At 49.3% G+C, this 13,425-nt stretch overlaps 1 long non-coding RNA gene across 1 annotated transcript; it reads left to right on the top strand.

Annotated features, from left to right (window-relative positions):
- The first annotated feature begins 5,614 nt into the window (after positions 1-5,614).
- Positions 5,615-12,921, top strand: LOC142434478 (uncharacterized). The gene is made up of 3 exons (XR_012781153.1): positions 5,615-5,840; positions 8,814-8,976; positions 11,589-12,921. It is a non-coding gene; the product is annotated as an uncharacterized LOC142434478 (long non-coding RNA).
- The last annotated feature ends 504 nt before the right edge of the window (positions 12,922-13,425 follow it).

Here is a 13,425-nt window from a genome sequence, read left to right as displayed (position 1 = left end):
TTGGAGGAAGGGGCGGAGGTGGGGAGGGGGCCTGTACCCCCTGGTGGGGCTGGGGGTTGCAACTGACCCTCACCTCTCCCCACTTCTGTATCCTCAATAAAATGATCTTTAAATAAATAAATAAATAAATAAATAAATAAAGACCCGACCTTAGTAGAGACTGGAGCCTTGGTGACATAGTGGGTTATGCATTAGACTACTGACCACAAGGCCACCATTTCATGCTACTCCGTGGGAGAAAGATGAGGTGTCCGACTGCTGTAAAGTTGGGCATTGAATAAGGAAGACCATAGAAGAATGGATGCACTTGAATTGTGATGCTGGAGAAGAAGATTGAAAGTACCATGGACTGTCAAAAGGACACACCGGTCTGTGTTGGAAAAAGTGAGGCCCGCGTGCTCATCAGTGGCAAGGATGGCTCGAGGCTTGAACTTATACACTTTGGACCTATGTCAGGAAAGGCTAGCCCCTGGAGAAGGGCATCGTGCTTGGTAAAGTGGAAAGATAGAAAAGGCGGCCCTCGACGAGATGGATGGACACCGTGGCTGCATCCATGGGCTCAGGCGCAGGAATAAATGTGAGGATGGCGCATGGGCTCAGGCGCAGGAATAAATGTGAGGATGGCGCAGGGCCAGGCAGTGTTTCCTTCTTTTGTGCATTCGGTGGCGAGGGGTTGGCACTGCCTACAGGGCACCTAACAATAACAGTGACAACTGCCATCAACAGATCACTATGAGTTGGAATCATATGACAGTGAGTACAGTCACCTGATTAGTAGAGGGTGTGAACCACGCCACACCTTTTGTTTCCTTGGGGGCATCTTTAAGACTCTACCTTAGTAGAGGATGTGACTGAAGACCTGACCTTACCCTTTATTTTCCCTGGCTGGGGCCAACACACTAGGACCGCTCTGCAGTTCTAATGCACATCACCGCACCTGGCAAGCCAGACCTAGATTTCCTGACTGAGCTTTGGAAGAAGCAAGAAGACCTGCTGTGACTTTGGGACCCTTTTGGCTTCTGGCTCTGGGCCCTGCATGTGGCTTGCCTCTGGATGGTCTTCAAAGTGAGGTCTGAACCGCACCCACCACCACGTGAGACCTCGCCTCAAAGTTTCATCCGTTTCTGTGGGACGTTGCAGCAAATGGCAGAACCCAGGGACATGAGGAAGCACACTCAAGGGAGGAGAGGGGGTGAAATGGCGCAGAAGAGCATCTTGGAAGAATTGTACATTTTAGACATCTTTCATCTCCAACTCCTTGGGACTCGTCTGGTCTGAATTCTTCCAACCAAAATGATTAGCACACAGTGACCCCGAATTGGGTTTTTGAGGCAGTAACTCTTTGAGAGCAGATCGCCCCATCTTTCTCCAGAGGAGCAGCTGGCAGGTTTGAACTACCAACCTTGCAATCCAACACTTACCTGATATCACCGGCAGACTTCCTCTAGATTTAGATAAGCACTCAGTAAATACTTACGGGAGAAATGCCTCCATAACTGGATTTTTCACAGGTTCACAATGACCTTCAGGATTTTTAAAGGAACCCTGCTGGTGCAGGGGGTTAAGCACTGGCTGCTAACCATATATGAGTGTGTATGAATTTGTGTCTCTAGTCAACCCGGACTAACACATCAAAGATGTAAATAAACTTGCCCTCAGGCAGAGTGTATTGGGAAGTAGATTACCTCCATCCCTCTCCAGCCAGCCTAGAGGGGGACAGTCTTTTAGGGGCTTGCCTGGATGTGTTTTTGATGGAGGTCACGTCATACTGGGGACAGTACAGGGAGTCACATAGTCATGAGTCATGCCCTATCAGTCCTGCCCTGACTGCCTTGGTCAGAATGTCCAGGACCAAACTTGTATGCTCTTCTATCTGACAATGGATGTGCCCCAATCATGGCCCTGTTCCCGCTCTGTGGTCCCACCTGTGACTGTGATCCCTTGATCAATTGCGACAGTTCCCTTTGCTCCAAGCCTTATTTAACTAACATCTGGCTGTTAATCCTCAGGCGCCACTTTGACCTTGTACCAATGGCCTGTCTCGTGGGACTGATGAAAGCTGTATCTGTGTCTTTGTGTTGTTGTCTTTGTCCCTTTGGCTTAAAATAAAACCTTCTCCTTAAATTGTATTTGAGATTGGGGTCTCTTTTGTAACCTAAGGAAGCCCGGTGGCATCGTGGTGATGCACTGGGCTGCTAACTGCAAGGTCAGCAGTTTGAAACCACCATGTGCTCCTTGGTATAAAGACGAGGCTTTCTACTCCCATGAAGAGTTACAGTCTTGAAAACTCACAGGGACGATTCTACCCTCTCCTATAGGGTCACTCTGAGTCAGAATTGACTAGATACAGTGAGTCTGTTTGAGTTTGTCCCCTAGAATAAAAGCAATATAGGTTTTCATAAACGCTGGCTGCATGGGATGGTTTCTTGGCTTGAACTAGCCAGTCAGCAAATCCTCCACTCAGGATCGGCTTTTGAGGAAGCTGACCCCAGACACCTCCTCCTCTGTCCCAGGTCTGGGACCTCCCGGGTTCCTTTCCCTAAGTGTGTCCACTGCCTGGGAGGAAGTGGCCGACAAGAACTGAAGAGAAGGGCTTTTATTCTCAATTCATTGGCAAGGCAACATTCCTTGGGCAAGCAGCTGGTATTGCTAAGCCCCCTGAAACACCTGGCTTCACAGCTCAACCTCCCCAGGGCTCCCTAGGGAGGAGCTCTCAAATTCCAGGTGCAAATTCCACCCACCTTCCTGCCTTCAGCCAGCAGTTCTCAGCAGGAGAGATGGAGTGTGCTCCCAGCCGGAAGTCCTGGCAGACCATCCCTCCTCCTCTGCTCTTAGTGCCCACCGTCATCCACAAGCACGGATGGGCCACCCCACGTTGGTCTCACGGGCAGAGATGACAACTGAGCCAACCCCCTCACTGCATCATGGTTGGACGTTGGCTGCTCACTGAAAGGTGGGCACTTTAAACCCACATTTAGAGGTTCCTTTGCGGAAAGGTCTGGTGACCTACTCCTATAAAGATTTATACAAAATGACACCAAAAGACTCTCAAAAACTCACTGCTATCGAATAGATTCTGACTCATCATGACCCTATAGGAGAGAGAACTGCCCCTGTGAGTTTCTGAGATGGAAACCCTTTACAAGGGTACACAGCCTCACGGGCAGGTCTACTCGGTCACGTGGGTGTCAGAATAGCACATAGCAATAACAACAGCAACAGGTATTGGTGGTGTTTTACGAAGAAACACCAAACTCACTGCCGAGTTGATTCCGACTCATAGCGACCCCATAGGGCAGCAGAGAACTGCGCCTGTGAGTTTCTGAGACTGTAACTCTTTATCGGAGCAGAAAGCCCCATCTTTCTCCCTCAAGTGGCTGGTAGTTATGAACTACTGACCCTCAGCCTAGGGAATCCTGTGAGGCAGTTTGACTTTGTATTATACAGTCGCTATGGCTTGAAATTGACTCGATAGCATACAACCCCTCCCCAAAGGCTGGTAGTTCAAAGCCCACCTACAGATGGAGCGGAAGAAAGGCCTGGCGTTCTAGCTATCGAAACCCCTATGGAGCCTTTCTACTCAGTAACACAAGGGGTCGCCCTGAGTCAGACTCTGCTCCACAGCAGCAGGTTTGCTTTCCATTTATTTGACACCCAGCAGGGCATCCTTAAGAAGTGGCTCTTACATCTATTTCCTCTCAGTCCAATTTGCGGGATTTTAAAAACCAAACAAAGAATGAAAGAAAGACTGAATTGCGGTGCAAAATCTTCAACAGATAAGCATCTATCTTACTGAGAAGAACCGCTGTTGTGTTCTTTATGCCCCGCCCCCTCCGCCCCTCCCAGACATTTAGAAAGCTGAAAAGTTGGTTCATTGTGGTAGATTTGTGCGGTGCCTTCCTGGTGGGGCTAGAAGTTGAGAATTCAATCTCCACACTTCCTTGCATAAGAAGAGGGTCCAGAACCAGACAGAAATCCCCAGGGATTTCTACGTGTGTGTTTCCACAACAAGATTTTTCCTGCGAAGAAGGACCAAACCTGTGTAACATTGCAGGTCTTGTAGCTACGTGCTCAGTTCCTCCCGTGCCTTGAAGTTGTCTGGAACTAATCTTTTAACCGATCCTGTGCATGGGGGTCTAATGGAGCCCTAGTGGAATAGTGGTTACTCATTGGACCACTAGCCTCAAGGACAGCAGTTCAAAACCACCAGCCACTTCTCCAGTGACAGTGTTGGAAACCCACAGGGACAGTTCTACTCTGTCCTATCGGGTCGCTCTGAGTCGGAACCAACTCCACGCCAGTGAGTCTGGTTTGGTTTATGCAGTAGGGGGGTGGGGGTGGGGTGGGGGTAAAGAGGTCACTGCAAGTCACAGGACTCCTGTCCAAAAGGTCAGGGGAGAGACCTCCCAGGTCTGACAACTTGTAGATCTCTGATAACTTCTAGATTTCCCCAGTCTGCATACTGCAGTGGTCTGATTTGCAACTCTACTGTATTTAATTTGCACCCAGGGTAATTCACTTTCAGCCAGGTGAGCCATCAGCATGAAACATGGCCCCCAACTTAAAAAACCAAGAGTCAAATTTCCCTTGGAAAGAGCTCTCCTGGCAAAATGATAAAGCCAGAGGAACCAGGAGTCCGTGGGTTCAGGCCTTTGAGGCGCAAACATCTTAGTTGCTAACAGGCGGCTGAGCATGAGAGCATCATGGGAAACAGGCAGCAAATTAGAACCAAACCCAAACTCACTGCCATAAATTCGATGCCTTTTGAGAATGATGAGGGCAATGACTGTACATATGTACTTTACACAAATAATGTATGAATTGTGATGAGTTGTATGAGCCCCTAATAAAACGATTAAAAATAAATGAATAAATAAATAAATAGAATCGATGTCAAGTCACAGTGACCCTATGGGTCAAAGTGTATCTCTTTACGCGAGTAGAAAGCACGGTCTTTCTCCCAAGGAGTAATTGGTGGTTTTGAACTGTTGACCTTGGAGATTGCAGCCCACTGCATAACCACTACACCACCAGGACTCATTGTAAATTAGAACACTGAGGACTGAAAGAGTGTGTTTCCAGTCAAGCATTCAAGCGAAGTGGCTGTGACCCATCTCCTAGTAGGGTCACTATGAGTCAGAATTGTCTGGATAGTAGCAAGTTTGTTGGGGGGCTGGGGGGTGTTGAGTGATGGTCTTGGAATCTGTGCAGATTCTTTCTCAATCCTCCCATCAAAAGGTGGAGTCTAGCCCCACCCCAGTGAATCCTGGTGGTGTAGTGGTTCTACATTGGGCTGCGATCTGCATGGTTGAACGTTTGAAGCCAACAGCAGCTTAGCTAGAGAAAGAATGGCCTTTCTATTCTCATCAACAGTTACAGTCTCAGAAACCCACAGGAGGTCATGATGAGTCAGCAATGGCAATGATTCAATGGCAATGAGAACCCACCCCACCCCCATCCTTCAGTATGAGGTTGGCCCTGGTGACTCACTTCCAATGAATAGAATGAGGTCAAAGTAGTGCTATGTGGCTTCCAAGATTAGACAGGACTTCTGTCTGGGTCTCTCTTTCTTGGGAGCCCTGAGCTGAGACATAAGCAGCCCATTCATCTTGAGGTAGCCATTTCGGAAAGATCACGAAGAGAGGCCACATCAAAATAGATGCTTGAGGAGCCCCAACTGTGCCAGCCTCCAGCCCTAGAGCCCTGGGCTCAGTCAATGGAGAAGCCTGCCAGGGGATTCGGGCCCCAGCCAGCATCTCATTACAATCCCAAAGGCTGTGCCCCACCCCCCAGGAAACACTGCCTAGCTGAGCCTAGGCAACCTCAGGTTGGTGAGCAAGGTAAGTGGCTATGCAATGTGTCTGAGTGGTTTGTGATGTAGTCATGGAATCCTGCTAAGGGGCTCCAGTGGTTATGCACGGGGCTGCCAATCACAAGAGCGGCAGTTTGAAAGCACCAGCCACTCCGCTGGAGAAAAATGAGACTTTCTATGCCTGTAAAGAGTTTCAGTCTCAGAAACCCACAGGGGCAGTTCTACCCTGCCCTCTAGGATCACCACGAGTCAGAATTGACTCAATGGCAGTGAGTTTGGTCTTGATCTTTGGTGAACAGGAAGGATGGAAGTTCGGGTCCATCCAGAGGTATCTTGGAAGAAAGGTCTAGTCATCTACACCAAAACCCACCCATAGCACAGTTCTGCTTTGATTTGGAGGAGGGAAGGGGGTTGGTTATGCAGCAGGAGATAACCAGACCACTCAGGATGACGCAGTCTGCCTGCTTCTGGTTCTTAATGCCATCTGAGGCCCACGGGCATCCAAGTTCACAGTCACCTGCCCTGCATGCAGGGGGACCTCTAGTCTACCCACTGCCCCCATGAACTTGGCCCAACACTGAGCAAATGAGGCAGGACCCACTGGACCCTCTGTTCCTCCCACTTCTAGAGTTTCTACCCACTTGTGTGCCAAGAGGAGCCGTGGTGGCGCAGTGGTTATGCACGGGGCTGCTCAGCACCAGACCAGCAGTTGGAAACCACCAGCTACTCCACAGGAGAAAAAGGAGGCTTTCTTTCTGTTTTTAATTTTAATAAATCATTTTATTGGGGGCTCTGACAGCTCTTAGAACAATCCATATAGCCATTGTGCCGAACACATTTATACATATGTGGCCATCCATCATCCTTTTCAAAACATTTTCTTTCTACGTGAGCCCTTGATATCAGCTCCTCATTTTTTCCCTGTCTCCCCTACCCTCCCACCCTCATGAACCCTTGATAAATTATAAATTAATATTATTTTCATATCTTACACTATCCACTGTCTCCCCTCACCCAAAATGAGACTTTCTATTCCTGTAAAGAGTTATGGGATTGGACACTCACAGGGACAGCTCTACCCTGTCCGATAAGGTCGCTATGAGTTGGCATCGGCTTGATGGCAGAGAGTTTGATTATTCTGGTGTGGTGTGCCAAGGACAAGTGTCTCTCGTGTTTGGGAAACATAATCCTGTTCGGGGTCATCATGGGGGACTCGCTGGTCTGCCTCCCTCTTCAGCACCCGACCAAACTCTTCTCCCTGAACCCTCCCCCAGCAGCCTGAGCCCCACTCCCACTCTCCTCCCCCACCCCAGCCCGAAGACTTTGAATCTCCAGCGAATGTCATAAAGGTACAATGACACCATGGTGACCACCTCAGCAGGCCAGCAGTGACAGTGGCCTAGCATGGCAAAGGGGGAAAGGGGGCACAGGGAGCCGGAGGAAGGGAGCTCACAAGGTCCCCCATCCCTCCACAGAGAACTTCTGGCCCCGAGTCCTGCTGCCTTCCCTTCCAATCTGTGGTCCACCTCAGAGGCTTCACAACATTCCTTTCCTACTGACATCAGCGAGCTCTGGTTGCAGTTGCTCTAAACCAAGAACCCCAACTAAAAGCGCCCGCAACGTAGCTGTGCACAGTCTCCCCCACCCCCACCCCTAACAAATACATCTATATGCGATCCAGGATAGAACGCTGCTCCACGGGGATTTTACGGCTGAGTTTTGGGGAAGGCGCTTGCCAGCCCTTACTTCTAGGGCACCTCTGGGTGGCCTCATAGCTCCAGCCTTTGAGTTAGCAGCCAAGGGTAAGATCTGCTGACGCATGGGACAGGGGCGCAAGATTGGCAAGAGGAAGGAAAGTGCCCCACGTGTCACCAAGGAGAGCATCAAAGCTCCAGAGGCCCCCAGGGAGCAGTGCCCAAGTCACACCACTGCCTTGGACAGGGAGACGAACCAAATGGAACCATGTTCAGCTAGGTTCTCTCATGGCCATCGAATTGATTCTGGCTCACAGTGACCCTATGGGACAGGATAGACTTGCCCCTGTGGGTGTACAAGGTTGTAAACCTTTCCGGCAGTGGTTCTCAACCTTCCTAATGCCGTGACCCTTTCATACAGTTCCTCATGTGGTGGTGACCCTCACCCCCAACAATAACTTATTTTCATTGCTACTTCATCACTGTCATCCTGCTACTGTTATGAACTGGGCGACCCCTGGGAAAGGGTTGTTTGACCTCCCCAAAGGGGTCGCAACCCACAGGTTGAGAACTGCTGCTTTACAGGAATAGAGCACCTCATCTTTCTCCTGTGGAGCCGCTGGTGGTTTCACACTGCTGACCCTGTGGCTGGCAGTCCAACACACAACCCACAACACCAACAGGACCCCTAGAGATGCAAAACCAGTGACACTTATATGAGGACGAATACAGGAAGAGATTAACATCACGAAATGGCTCATACAGTTGTAGAATCCAGTAAGTCAAACTGTTAGGTAGCTTAGCCTAGGGAATTGGGAAGTCCATTACGCATGCCCAGGAGAGCCAGCAAAAGACAAAAGCTGGATTTTCCCGCCGGTGGGCTTGGATGGGCGTTACACCTGGAGCAGCCCACCTGGGCCGGGTGATTGCAATTCAGCCAATGGGATCGACCTGGGAACCCTTAAAAGGCAGGGACCTGAAGGGAGAGGGTCTCTTGGGCTCTTTGTCTTGGCTTGCTTGGGTGGTCTGGTCGGCTTCGTGGGAGGGGAGAGATCCTTGCGTGACCCGGAGCAGTCTCTGCCAGGCCGCATGGTCAAAGGAATCCTATGGGGGCCGCGTAAAACCTGATGCTTCTTTGAACTCTCATTAAATTCACTTGGATCACGAGCCCGGCTTGGGCGTGAAATCTTTCTCACGCGGAGCCAAGGACCGAGGCTGAGATTTAGGCCGGAGAGAGAAACCTAACAAAACCTGGTTCAAATCCATGAGTCAGATGGTAAACTGAAGGCTTCTCCTGACCCCTGTAGCTGTAGGGCCTGACAAACCAGGAAGCAAGAACACACAGGCTAATGGGTGCAGAGCTGTATGAACCCGCGGTCGGCAGTCTGCTGATGGCCTCTGGGATCAACAGGCGATAGAAGAGGAAGTCGGTAAACCAGATGCAGGATCCAGACGCAGCTGTAGGATGGAGTGAGTTTCCTTCCGCACACTGTCAGTCTATACTAATGGGCTATCCTCTGAATGACACTGCCCTCCAGTGTATCCCGATTGTGCCAGATTACGGAGGTGGGATTGTTGTTAGGTGCGGTCACGTAGGTTCTGACCCATAGCAACCCTATGTACAAGAGAACAAAACACCACCCGGTCCAGCACCATCTCCACAACGGGTATTTTTGGAGCCCATTGTTGTAGCCACTGTGTCCGTCCATCCTGTCGAGGGCCCTTCCTCTTTTTCGCTGTCCCTCCACTACACCAAGCTTGAGGTCCTTCTCCGGACCCTGGTCTCTCCCGATTGCGCGTCTAAAGTACGTGAGAAGTCTCGCCATCCTTTGCCTCCAAGGAGCATTCTGGCTGTACTTTTTTTAAAAATAATACTTTTTTAAAAAATACTTTTATTGGGGGCTCTTACATCTTTTATCACGATCCACACACTCCTCCAGAGTGTCAGGCACATTTGCACATATGTCACCATCATCATTTTCAAAGCATTCTCTTCCCACTTGAGGCCCTGATATCCGCTCCCCATTTTCCCTCCTCCCTCATGAACCCTTGATTAGTTATAGATTATTTTTTACATATCTTACATCATCCTCCATCACCCTTCCCCCACTTCTCTATTATTCATCCCCCTGGGAGGGAGTTCTACATTATCCTTGTGATCGGTTCCGATTCTCTCCCCCCACCCTCCCCTAATCCTCCTGGTGTCTCTACTCCCCTTGTTGGCCCTCAGGGGCTTACCTATCCTGGATTCCCTGTGTTGTGGGCTCTTATCTGCAGCAGTGAGAACGCTCTGGTCTAATCCAATTTGTATGGTAGAATTGAGATCATGCTAGTGGGGTGAAGGAAGCACCAAAGAACTAGAGGAAAGTTGTGTTTCATTGGTGTTACACTGCACCCTGACTGACTCGTGGCTTCCCTGTGACCCCTCTGTGAGGGGATGTCCAATTGTCTACAGATGGGCACTGGGTCTCCATTCCATTCCTCCCCTCCCCCATTCACATTGGGTATGGTTTTATTCTGGGTCTTAGATGTCTGATACCTGATCCCATCAATACCTCATGATCACACAGGTTGGTGTGCTTCTCCCGTGTGGGCTTTGTTGCTTCTGAGCTAGATGGCTGCTTGTTTATCTTCAAGCCTTTAAGACCCCGGACGGACCCTGTATCTTTTGATAGCCAGGCACCATCAGCTTTCTTTCTTTTTTTCCCCTTTCTTTCTAGTTCTTTATTTTTTAAATTGTTTTATTAGGGGCTCATACAACTCTTATCACAATCCATACATACATCAATTATGTAAAGCACATTTGTACATTGATTGCCCTTATCATTCTCAAAAAATTTGCTCTCCACTTAAGCCCCTGGCATCAGCTCCTCATTTTCCCCTCCTTCCCCGCTCCCCCCTCCCTCCCCGCTCCCCCCTCCCTCATGAACCCTTGATAATTTATAAATTATTATTTTGTCCGATGTCGCCCTTCACCCACTTTTCTGTTGTCCGTCCCCCAGGGAGGAGGTCACATGTAGATCCTTGCAATCGAATCCCCCTTTCCAACCCACCCTCCCTCTTCATTCCTAGTATTGCCACTCACACCACTGGTCCTGAAGGGATCATCCTTCCTGGATTCCCTGTGTTTCTGGTTCCTATCTGTACCAGTGTACATCCTCTGGTCTAGCCAGACTTGCAAGGTAGAATTGGGATCATGATAGTGGGGGGCGCGGGGGGAGAAGAAGCATTTAGAAACTAGAGGAAAGTTGTATTTTTCATCGTTGCTATATCGCACCCTGTCTGGCTTGTCTCTTCCCTGAGACCTCCTCTGCAAGGGGATCTCCAGTGGCCTACAAATGGGCTTTGGGTCTCCACTCCTAACTCCCCCCCCCCCATTCACAATGATAAGATTTTTTGTTCTGATGATGCCTGATACCTGATCCCTTCAACACCTCGTGATTGCCCAGACTGGTGTGCTTCTTCCATGTGGGCTTTGTTGCTTCTGAGCTAGATGGCTGCTTGTTTACCTTCAAGCCTTTAAGACCCCAGATGCTATATCTTTTAATAGCCGGGCACCATCCGCTTTCTTCACCACATTTTCTTATTCACCCGCTTTGTCTTCAGCAGTTGTGTTGGGAAGGTGAGCATCACAGAACACCAACTTAATAGAAGAAAGTATTCTTGCATTGAGGGGGTACTTGAGTGGAGGCCCAATGTCCTTCTGCTACCTTAATGCTAAACCTATAAATATATGCACATAGATCTATTTGCCCATCCTCATATGTAAATGTATTTGCATATATACATGTCTTTACCTAGACCTCTGTAAATGCCCTTTGCCTCCCAGCTCTTTCCTCTATTTCCCTTGACTTTCCTCCTGTCCCACTATCATGCTCAGTCCCCACCAGGGTTTCAGCAATTCCTCTTTGTTACACTACTCTTGATCATGCCCTACCAGGTCTCCCACACCCTCCTCACCACCGATTTGGATCACTTGTTCTTCCCTTGTCCCAGGGTTTGTTAACACCACTTCCTTTCCCCCCACCTTCCCCTCTCCCATGTCCCCCCGGAACTGTCAGTCCCGTTGTTTTCTCCTCCAGATTGTTCATCCAGCCTCTCTTACATGACGCCCCTCACTCTACCAGAGGACAACACCGGAGATGCAGTGTGGGAATTGCACCCGATCTGATCCCGCCACACCGAGGCAAAACACTAAGGGGGTGCAACCGAACAGCAAGGGAATGGAGCGGTGAGGTCCCCAAGGAATGCTGAAGGTGGACTTTGGGGCCAGGGCGTGGTGCCCCAACAGACTGGACTGGAAAACACTCCTAAAGGCCAACAAATGATCCCTGAACTAACTACAATCTTTTCTTTCTTGTGTTTGGTTTTTGTCATTGGTTTGTTGTTGTTTCGTTGTATATTGTTGCTTAGTTTTGCTCTGTCTTGTTTTTTGACTATCAGTTTTCTTCACCACATTTGCTTATGCACCCATTTTGTCTTCAGCATTCGTGTGGGGAAGGTGAGCATCACAGAACACTGGATTGTTAGAACAAAGTGTTCTTGTGTTGAGGGAGTACTCGAGTTGAGACCCAACGTCCATCTGCAACCTTAATTCTTAACATATAGATATGAGTACATAGTTCTATTCCCAGTTTTTCAAGACAGATTTCTTTGTTCTTTTGGCATTTCTTGGTGCTTTCAATATTTCCCGTCAGCACCACTGTTCAAATGCATCGATTCTTCTTCAGTCTTCTGTATTCAGTGTCCAACCTTCACATGCATATGAGTCCATGGAAAATATCGGGGCAAGGGTCTGGCACACCTGAGTCCTCAAAGTAACACCCTTGCTCCTCAACACTTTAAAGAAGTCTTGTGCAGTAGATTTACCCAATGCAAGGTGCTGTTGGATTCGTGACTGTGGCTTCCGTGAGCATTAAAGTAGGTTGTGCTCCACCCTGTTCCTCCTACAACTGCTTGGCTGCTCCACAGAAGCTCCCATTCTGAAGTTGACTACATTATGTTAGCTCAGATCATGGGAGAATCCTGGCCCAGCCAAGTTGACATCAAACCTAACGACCAGAGTAACCTCTGCAAATGACATTTATTCCAGGGTTACACATGACCAAGGACTTTCCTACATAAAATGAAGTAGTTTATCTAGATGACTCAAACCTGAGAGGAGCCCTGGTGGCGTAGTGGTTATGCATTGGGCTGCTCACTTCAAGATCAACAGTTCCAAACCACCAGCCACTCCTCGGGAGAAAGATGGGGCTCTTTCCCCAGGGGCAGTTCTACCCTGTCCTATGGGGTCACTTGGAGTTGGCATCCACTAGACGGCAGTTGAGTTTGGTTTTGTTTGGCTGCAGTCAAGTCCATTTTGCCCCATATTGACTCCCTAACTTCCTATCACACACGGCACACATATCCCTGTAAAGTAGAGCTAGACAAAGTCAACTGGTCTGTGTGCTTGCCTGCTGGCACAAAGTTCAGAGGTTTGAGGCCACTCAGAGTCACCTCAGAAAAAGGCCTGACTGGAGATCTGGTTCTGAAAGTCGCACCCGTTGAAAAGTCTATGGAGCATTTCTGCCTCCGAGGTGTGGACACCTCCCACCCCCATGCCACTCCCATTCTGCCAGTGGCTGCCTGAACTGTCGATGTGGATTGAATGAGTGCCAAGTTATTAACAGCGTCTCCACACTGCCTATACCCTGTAATGGGAGCAAGCGTCATGAAGCCAAGAAGCTCAGGGTTCCTCCGCGCGTAGTGGGACTGCCGCAGCAAATTCCCTTTATCTGATCGGCGTCCCTCAAAGCCTTGCTGTTCATGCCTAGGCTATGATTGGCTGTGTGTCAATTAGCTGAACTTAATCTGTCGCTCCTATCAGTGCACACTCTGACTCTTACAACCTCCACCCAGCTGGTGGTGCGGTTTTCTCTG

The sequence above is a fragment of the Tenrec ecaudatus genome, chromosome X, assembly GCF_050624435.1.
Source record: "Tenrec ecaudatus isolate mTenEca1 chromosome X, mTenEca1.hap1, whole genome shotgun sequence".
NCBI classification, from domain to species: Eukaryota; Metazoa; Chordata; class Mammalia; order Afrosoricida; family Tenrecidae; genus Tenrec; species Tenrec ecaudatus.
Note: the sequence above shows the minus strand (reverse complement) of the source record. Positions and strands in the feature narration are given on the sequence as shown.